Genomic DNA, 10,454 nt, shown 5'->3' with positions numbered 1-10,454 from the left:
AAGTGTAACAGCAGCAATCACATGGCATTTGTAAAAACATGTACATAAATTGTTTATTTTTAGTTATTATTAATCAATCATTATTGCCTAATTATTTTTTTATATAATGCATTTTAAGTCATTTTAAAGGCTATTGATGGCTTAGGTCTGTTTTTTAAGAAACAACAACAACAACAAAAAAAATATTACAGTGTGTTAATACTTTGTAAATTATTATTTGAAGTAACAAAATCATGGTTAATTTGCAGTTACCATGGCTACAAAAACAATGATTGGAAGTTTTCGTAAGGGAACCTGAGGGAAAAAAAATCTTTCACAGGATTGTGCCTGAAAGTGATAAACGGGCCTCGTTTTTACCTAAATGATTTATACTTTATTTTAATATATACTAAAAATGTATAAGGTGTGCATTGTAGCTGACACTTAAATGAACACATTACAATTGTTTTATGACTGCAAGTCTTTCTCCTCAAATGCTATTGAGCTTCAAACTTGCGTTTGAGCCCATGTGAAACAGTAGCATAATTTACATATGATTTACAGATTATTTTAATAAATATCAAACATTTAATACAATTGTACATTATAGCTGACACCTACATGAACAATTACATTATTTTATATGACTATAAGTCATTATCTTCTAATGCTACTGACCTTAGAAAAGTGTATACCAATATCGCATGTAACTTTAGAGACGGTCCCTAAATTGAGACTAAGTTGGTGCCCTACTCTGCGTGTAGGGAGCGACAGTACTGAACACCTTTAATATTGCAGATACTAGATTTGATTAAATGCTCTACTTTTGATTTATTCATAAAAAAATGGCCGAATTCCGTGACGTTCTGCTTTATACAGTTCCAGTCCCGCTATTCAATCCCTGTCCCTTTTCAAACACAAACAAGATTAATTTATGAATGAAAGTGTGAAAGTTCTGACACAAAACGAAGTTGTTACATATTCTCACGCTTTTTAAAAGTGATTAACTATGTTTGACAGATGCAATATTTGAAAATCGAAAAATCATTTGAATCAGTTCGGGAGTTCAAAGCGGGTTCGCGAATCATTTGAGTCAGTTTGGGGATCGCGAATCATTTGAATCAATTCGGGAGTTCGGAGCGGCATCACGAATCAAGAAAGATTCGCACTTGTAAAGTTTCAAATTGGCCATAACCTTTAATTTGTTTTTGCGAACTGGGGTGGCAGCAGGGGTGGATCCGTCCAGTGGTGATTTAAGCTCTTAACTAGCTTTTCAACTAGATTAACCACTGCTTCAACAAAAACAGAGTGACTAAGTGATTGGTAAACGTGTGTAAAAGTAATAAACGTAGATAAAAAAATGTAAAGTTTTTTATCATCTTAACAGATATATAAGATTTTTGTACATTTTCAAAGAACACAATTTTAAACTGACGTCATTGATATCAGAAACCGATTGATGATGCTTCAGTCCATCTATCAGCAGCTTCGTATTATAGAGCTTCACAAAACTCGAAAAATCATTTGAGTCAGTTCGGGAGTTCGGAGCGGGATCGCGAATCATTTGAGTCAGTTTGGGGATCGTGAATCATTTGAATCATTTCGGGAGTTCGTAGCGAGATCGCGAATCATTTGAGTCAGTTTGGGGATCGCGAATCATTTGAATCAGTTCGGGAGTTTGTAGCGGGAGCGGGAATCATTTGAGTCAGTTCGGGAGGTTGGAGCGGGTTCGCGAATCATTTGAGTCAGTTTGGGGATCGCGAATCATTTGAGTCAGTTCGGGAGTTCATAGCGAATCGCAAATATAATACAAAACAATAGGCTAATTATTTAGTACAAACCAATACAGTAATATGTAATAACTTAATATGTGTTTAGTAAATATTATTTATTATAACATTAGTAGTAAATAATTATTTTGTATTAAATAATATATTTATCTATAATATAGTAATACAATAAATATAAATATTTATATTGCACACACCTGTATCAATGGATGTACAATTAATAATAATAAAAATTATTAGTAGCAGTTATTTGATAACAAACAATAAGTGTTTGTACTAATACAATAATAAATAATAGCATGTGATATAATTAAATATAAACTATTAAGTAAATATTTATTATAACATTAGTAGTAAATAGTTATTTTGCAATAAATAATATATTTATTTATAATATAATATAATAAAAATGAATATTTCTATCACAAACATTTGTATCAGTGCATACACAATACATTTATTATTTGCTACAGCATAATAATTATTTACTAATAAGTAATATTATAATAAATCATATTTAATAAGTTATGTAACATACATAAATAATTATTAAGTAAATATTATTATTTATTTATTAATTATGTATCAATTATAATATAACTATATATATATAGTCCTTATTTTTTTGAAGCCAACAAAATTTATATTATTATTATTTCCAACTCATTTACAGATTGTAATTTAAAAAATACATTTCGAATACAACTTCATGCCATTAAAAAAAAGCTTTTAATTGCATAAAGCTATTTAGGAATAAATACAATTAATTCATTTTTTGGTTAAAATTATTTTTAGTCCTTATTTTTGTAAACAAACAAAGCTAAAAAATTAAAAAAATAAATAAATTAGGTAATATTAAACATATTTTCTCAAGATGCAGGTCTGTGTAATTGAAAAATATATAATAATGAATGAATAAATAAATACTGTTCACCAATTTATTTTATTGTTATTGATTAGTTTCAGCTTGAGCTCAGTAGATGGTGCTGTTGTTCAGAGAAACTGCTCTAAATCACATATTCGCTTGATTTTGACCATTTCCCAATTAATTAATTCATCAAGTGTCATTTTCTTGAAATCAGCATATCAGACATTAATGTCAAGAGAAAGTAGCCTGAATCTAAATGCAATCAGCGGAATTGTGAAGCCAACACTCTGGTTATCCACACACGCACACACACACACACACACACACACACACACACACACACACACATCAAGAGCCTCTAAATGACTGTTTTAATTCTGTCCATCAGTCTGATAGTGTTCGGTGTGGTTTGCTGAGTGATTGCACAATAGGAGCTTGTTGATACAGAGGTGATGGCTCTCTTAATTACAGCACTCATATTAACAGACTGATTTCACCTCTGAGTCAATCTGAATTAATTCTGTGTGTAATTCTGCCTCAGATCTGTCCGACTGTGGCCTCGTTAGTTTCCCTGAAGGCGTCTTTCTTCAAAATGATCTGCACAGACAACATCCAGAAGATCTCTCTGGTCATCAGTCAGATCAAAGCCTTGTGGATTTGCCACATTTATTACATTTCACAAATGAAAAGTGCTTCATTTCAACTGATTAATTCATTAATTATTTTATCTTAATGGACGCAAATCAAACGTTTAGATGATTCATATCGAATGCTTGATTCTGAAAAGTTAACAAGGTATAGGTCAGTAAGGTATATTTTAAAACAAATCAATACTTTTATTCAGCAAGGATGCATTAAATGTATCAAAAATGGCTGTAACTATGTTTAATATGTTACAAAATTTCCATTTCAAATAAATGTTGTTCTTTTGAACTTCCTGTTCATCTGTGAATCCTGAAAAATAAAATACATCACGGTTTCCTCAAAAATATTAAGTGTTTCCAACATTGATAATAATCAGAAATGTTTCTTGAGCAGTAAATCATCATATTTTCATGATTTCTGAAGATCATGTGACACTGAAGACTGGAGGAATGATGCTGAAAATACAGCGGAGCATCACAGAAATACATTACACTTTAACACAGATTCACACAGAAAACAGATGTTTATTAGAATACTATTCCACAATTTAACTGCAGTGTTGTTTTACTATTACTTAAACAGTATTGTAGCATTTAATAATATTTGTAACTATTATTTTATATAAAATAAAAAATATATTTCTATAACGCTTTAATAATTTTAATAGTTCAGCTAATATTTTGCTTTCTGTTAGTTGCCAAGGCAATATATCTAATTTATCATATAATCATAATTTATCATATATCATAGATAACAAAATTATTATAACATAAAATGTATTAATGTTTTATTTTATTTCAGCTAAAAAATAGTTTTAATAGTTTTAATTTGAGTTTTAGTTAAATAACAAAACTGATGTGCTTTTTTGAGAGTGAACAGGAAAATGTGCTCTAACGTTTCAAAGAGGATCAAAAAACAGCCTAAAATCATCAAACTGCTAAACTTCTGTTATTACACGCTCAGGATGGTTTTGTGTTGTTTTTAGCGAGTATAAATCCACGTTCTTTGATTGCAGAATGTCTTCTCCATCTCCTGTTGTCATCAGGGTGAGTGAATGATGACAGAATGTTTATTTTTGGGTGAATTCTCTCTTTATTCACATTCCAAACTAAGTGAAACAAGCTTGAAGTGTTGTAGCCGTGATGAACACTATAACGAGGAGACAGGCTAATTAACTCTCATTAGGCCTGTCATTCATACTGAGCCTTAAAGAGAAAACTGATGGACAGTTCGGTGCTGCTTCCCTGAAATCACATGTTTATGTTACACTCAAATACATCTACATTAGATCCGTATGATGCTGTTCTGCTTTTCAGAGGTACACACACACACACACACACACACACACACACACACACACACACACACACACACACACACACACACACACACACACTCTCTCTCTTTCTCTCTCTTTCGCTCTCTCACACACTATCACACACACACACACACACACACACACAGACACACACACACTCTCTCTCTCTCTCTCTCTCTCTCGCTCTCTCACACACTATCTCATACACACACACACACACACACAGACACACACACACTCTCTCTCTCTCTCGCTCTCTCACACACTATCTCATACACACACACACACACACACACAGACAGACACACACAGACACACACACACTCTCTCTCTCTCTCTCTCTATCTCTCGCTCTCTCACACACTATCTCATACACACACACACACACACACACACAAACACACAGACACATACACACACACACACAGATTATGTGTTCATTAAAACACACAGCATGAGACAGAGCAGCGAGATCTGAAAAATATGGCAGAATAATATGCAAACATATGAAAATATGAATGTTAATCTCAGGAACGTGTGGATCTCACTTCACCTCGAAATCACACATTAATTTGGTGAATTAACAAATTCAATTTGACTATTTATTTTTGGCTCAATTAACATCTTTTGCATGCGTGATATTAATCTCATGATCATTAAGCACATTTATCCTCAAATTATCAGTAAGTATTTAAAGAAAATAATTAGATGCTTTATTTTCTCTTTTTATTTTTTTTTGTAATTATTAAAATTCTTTTCGTTAACCATATATATATATATATATATATATATATATATATATATATATATATATATATATATATATATATATATATATTGCATTACATTAATGAGCTTGTGCTTGATTCTAATGACCATAACATCACAATACAAAACAAAGATAACAAAAAGAAACTTAATGGCTTTCAAACCACCTAAAAGAATCAATCTCTTCTTAAACTAAGAGTTTTTTTTTTAAGGCTTCATTTATTTGATTAAAAAGTACAGTAAAAATTGTGAAATATTATTACAATTTCAAACAGCTGTTTTCTATGCAAATATATGTTTTAAAAGTTATTTATTTCTGTGATGCTCCGCTGTATTTTCAGCATCATTCCTCCAGTCTTCAGTGTCACATGATCTTCAGAAATCAGAATAATATGATGATTTACTGCTCAAGAAACATTTCTGATTATTATCAGTGTTGAACACAGTTGTGCTGCACGATATTTTTGCAGAAACTGTGATGCATTTTATTTTTCAGGATTCACAGATGAATAGAAAGTTCAAAAGAACAGTGTTTATTTGAAACTGAAATATTTTCTACCATTTCTGTCACTTATGATCTCTTTGTACCCTGTATATGATGTGTATTTAAAATGCAAATGGCTTAGTTTGAGCTAGTAATGTATTTCATACAGCTTTAGATATAACTGGACCAGGTACAGAACATCTCCAATTTCAATATCAATTCACAAACACTTCTATAATACTTCATACGAATGAAACCCAGACCATCATTTCCATGACAATGTTTTTGCTTTGTGATTATCTGACGGCTGTAGAAGATGAAAGCGTCTGGAGCAGAGTAACAATTTCACATAAGTGCAGTCTGTCTCAATACATCATAATAACATCAACAAGCAGCACGGAGGAAAACAGAGCATGCTAAACACACACAGAGAAGCACATCACACTCTCATTCCAGGCTTCCTTTCACAGAGGTTCATTTTCGCTTCACTAGAGTCAATAAACACAATTACAAAATAATGAGCGTTTTCCAACAGGTTTCCTTAACAGTCATTGGTCCGTCAAACAGATAGTCCCGCCCCCAAACTCACGTGATTGGTTGAGTCGGCCGTTCAAACAACAGATCAGTGTTCTAAAAGAGTAACAGTGTTTTACTCTTTTGGACACAAAATGATCAATGATAGCCCAGAAACTAGTTGAAAAATCTCTATTTAAGAGTCATAGAAAACATTGGGAATTTAATAATAATAAATAATAAATTATAAATTATAAATTATAAATTATAAATTATAAATTATAAATTATAAATTATAAATTTAATTTAATAAATTTAATTTAATAAATAATAAATTTAATAATAATAAATAGCTTTTTTCCTAACTTGTTTACAACCAGCACTTCTGAGCAGCAAGCGTTCTGCCTTGTTTGCCTTGTTTGGAGAGACTAAGTATTGTGGGCGTGTCTCTGGTCACTTTATTGATTAGGCTCCTCCCACTCACAGTCTACACCAATAGGAACACACGAGTACTCATTATGTGCAGCTGCACAGAACAGAACAGAACAGAGATTTTAGTGAGATTTTCCCCTGAAAAAAAAACGTTATATATTTATAAATAAATATAGATATACAGTATAAAGTCATTATTCAGCTGGTCATGTGATCATCGTTTCATGTAAAATAAGGTTTCATTTGGCAACATTGTTAGTTCATAATGTAGTTAACCAATAAAAACACTTTTAAAGCATTTAATAATCTAATCTTTTACTTAATGTTCATTTTAGTATTCACTAATACGTAATTAAAATTTATTATTAATATATTATTTCATAGACGTGAGCTGACATGAACTAAAATAGTATTTTTATTAACTAACATTAACAAAGATTAAGAAATACTGTAAACAAATACTGCATCGAGTAATGCTGATTATAAAGTGTTACTGTAAGAACCCTATAAAAAATTATTGTGTGTGTTTATTATAATAAATATGTATATATAAATGATAGATTTACAGTATTATACACCACTGATTTTCGTTGTATGCATAAAAATATTGGTATTTCTATATTATAGTATTTCTTTTCTAGTATTCAGTTCCCAGCATGCTTTGCATAGGACTAGATAAGGAGAATAAATCTAGTCCTTTAATTACAGATTACAAAGTTTCATTAATATGAACTTAATTACTGTTGAATATGATTATGAGCAATAATCAAGAACACAGCAGGTGCATCAGGTTAATGAAATAGCATTTCAATTAAAATATAGCTTCTTAACTTTCTTTCTTTTTTTTTTCTTTCTTTTTTTTTTTTTTTTTTTACATTTTTTTATATAAAATCAAAGTCCAAAACAACATTATATACCATTTATAAAGGCTTAATGCACCCAAAATATTTTTAGTATTCTTTATATTATTAGTATTTCTTATTAGTGCATGTATATACACTAACAAGAAATACACTGTTTGTGTGTGTGTGTATATATATATATATATATATATATATATATATATATATATATATATATAATTCAAAAGTAACACAATATATGTAGATATTATAATACATATATAATATCTAAAATATATTTCATAATAAATACATGATAAATTGTATTTATAATATAATAAGTATATTTTATAATATATAAGATATTATATATTTACAACTTACAGCATAGCATTACATCATAGCATTTATATATTAATGTATTCTGATTATTATGAACCTTACATAATCTACATTTATATAGATAGATATATATGTAGCTATATAGATAGATAGATAGATAGATAGAAAGATAGATAGATAGATAGATAGATAGATAGATAGATAGATAGATAGATAGATAGATAGATAGATAGATAGATGCTTGAACTATGCTTTTGATTCTGATCTGAAGGCAAAGATGATAAACGCTCGTGTGTTAAAAATAATTCAAGGACGTTCGGACAGTGAGATATGAGTTTCCAAACACTTTTCAAGAAGTCTGAATAATGTGAGTAAACAGAGTATTTCCTGGGATCAGACAGAAATCATATTTGTACACATTGTTAACCTCTCTGTTCTCTGTTCGTGACGCTGAGTATCTTCTGTGAATCTCAGGTCGGTAATCACTGATAACCAGCTCTTACTGTAAGTTTCTGCGCTTGAGACGGTTACTGGAGGATTGTAGTTTTCAAGAAGGTTCAAGTGGTTGAATTTTCACTCGAGAGCAGATCGAGATGTTCTGCTTCTACCTATTATTACTCCAGCTTCTCCACTTGCACTCTTTTATATGAAAAGCTCTTATTTAATGCAGCATTATGTTAAGAATCAGAAACTTCTAAACCCTTTCCTCAGTGTGTAAAAGCTGGTAAACCTCTTAAATGTTAAATGATTAGCATCTTATATATTGCTGCTGCTTTCATATCAAGACCTGGACCTGTCCATCTGTCTATCTTCCTCTGAATGTAGCAGTAGTTCATTGTTTGTGGTTGTGTGTTCCTTCACTATCAAACACCATTGATCCATCAACACTTGATGAAATCAGATAGATTGTAATCATCCCCTCGGGAGCGTCTAGTGTCTGTGCATCGTCCAGTATATTGGGACGATCAAGAGCGGTCGGTCCGTTAGGTTTCAAAGGCCACACTGATTTTTCTTAATTAAGATGATTTAAGTTTCTAGGTGGCATTATCCCTGCACAGTCATTGACGATGCATTTTAAACAAGAGAAAACGGCGTTCCACTTCCTTAATTAGGTTGATTCCGATGCACCGCGTGTTAACTCTTTTGCATTTTGTTTTAATGTTCATGAAATCAATATTACAGCAGTGATTGACCAAACAGGGCCAGAGAACATGCATTATATATTTCCAAGTGTTTTTTGTCTTCTACACTCAAGTCGAACCGTGATTTAAAGAGTATGAGGTGTGAATGTTTCTGATGATGACATTTGTATGAAATCTTGTCAGATTAGAGATGTGATGTGGACCAGGACTATGAAGTGCAAACCAGAAGAAAACATTAAAAAACACAATCATAAAAACTTTCTGGGAAAACGGCACCACATGGTGTTTATACCTGAATGACTTCATATGATTAAACCCAATCCTAATTAAAAACATAGTCACGTTTTAATTAATTTTAGAGTGCAATGCAAAAGAATTTAAAAACAAACACTTAAAAGATAATGTTTTATATCAGCCAATTTGCATGCATCTGTTTATTTCAGTGATGGTGTTGATAAATATATTTACAGCTCATTTGCACCATAGTTTCTGCTGAATTAAGTGCATCAAAAATAAAACATGATAAAATAAATGTGTGCTGCACATGTGTACACTCGAACATCGCTGAGATGATATTATAGCTTTTATTAATATTCAAAATATGTATACGTTTTAGCAATGTTGTTGTTTTTGTATGTTTTGGTGTGTTATATTTATGTCAAAATTTTATTTATTTATTTATTCTGTTTTTGTTTCACAACATCGTCTTTTATGGTTTTAGTGTTTCTTATGTTTAAATGTGGATTTTTTATTATTAGTTTGATCTTTTTTAAGTACTTTATGCACTAAATGAAAAGGAAAAATGTTGAATGGCCAACTAACTAATAAAATAAGTTTAAGGTTTTTAATGCGGTTAATATTTATTTTGTTTGGAGTAGTGTTTTTTTTTTTTTTTTTTTTGTGCTTTAGTCTTTTTTTTTTTTACTATATTCTTGAAAACTAGCAATTAGTTGAAATAAAATAATAAAATAAGACATGCAATTAAAGATCATATAAATGACATGTGGTATAAACCTGCTTCTGACTGCACTGGAATCTCACATGAGATGAACTAGTCACTGTTTGTCCACCCACTTTCATTCATTTTATATTCCCTACTAAATATTTGACCTTCCAGGCTGGATATATTCAGACTCATCATTAGCAGAAATCACACTGATATACACAAAAGCTGCAGAAAGTTGGTGGCGCTCCGCAGGTCTCTCTAAACAATGCAGCGAATGAATGATGTGCGTTCAGTGCAGATGGGTTTAACACAAGGGCGGATGAATGAGTTCAGAAGCGTCCGGCGTGTTTGTGCTGATATAGCCGCCAGCTCTCCATCTCTCCAT

At 31.1% G+C, this 10,454-nt stretch overlaps 1 long non-coding RNA gene across 1 annotated transcript in view; it reads right to left on the bottom strand.

The window, feature by feature from the left end:
- Positions 1-9,104: 9,104 nt before the first annotated feature.
- LOC128025551 (uncharacterized) overlaps positions 9,105-10,454 on the bottom strand; it is a 10,174-nt gene continuing 8,824 nt past the window's right edge. Inside the window, exon 3 of the long non-coding RNA XR_008186177.1 lies at positions 9,105-10,454. This exon is cut by the window's right edge and continues 129 nt beyond it. This is a non-coding gene — a long non-coding RNA (uncharacterized LOC128025551).

The sequence above is a fragment of the Carassius gibelio genome, chromosome A12 (assembly GCF_023724105.1).
Source record: "Carassius gibelio isolate Cgi1373 ecotype wild population from Czech Republic chromosome A12, carGib1.2-hapl.c, whole genome shotgun sequence".
In the NCBI taxonomy this organism is placed as follows: Eukaryota; Metazoa; Chordata; class Actinopteri; order Cypriniformes; family Cyprinidae; genus Carassius; species Carassius gibelio.
This window is presented reverse-complemented; position numbering and strand designations above follow the sequence as displayed.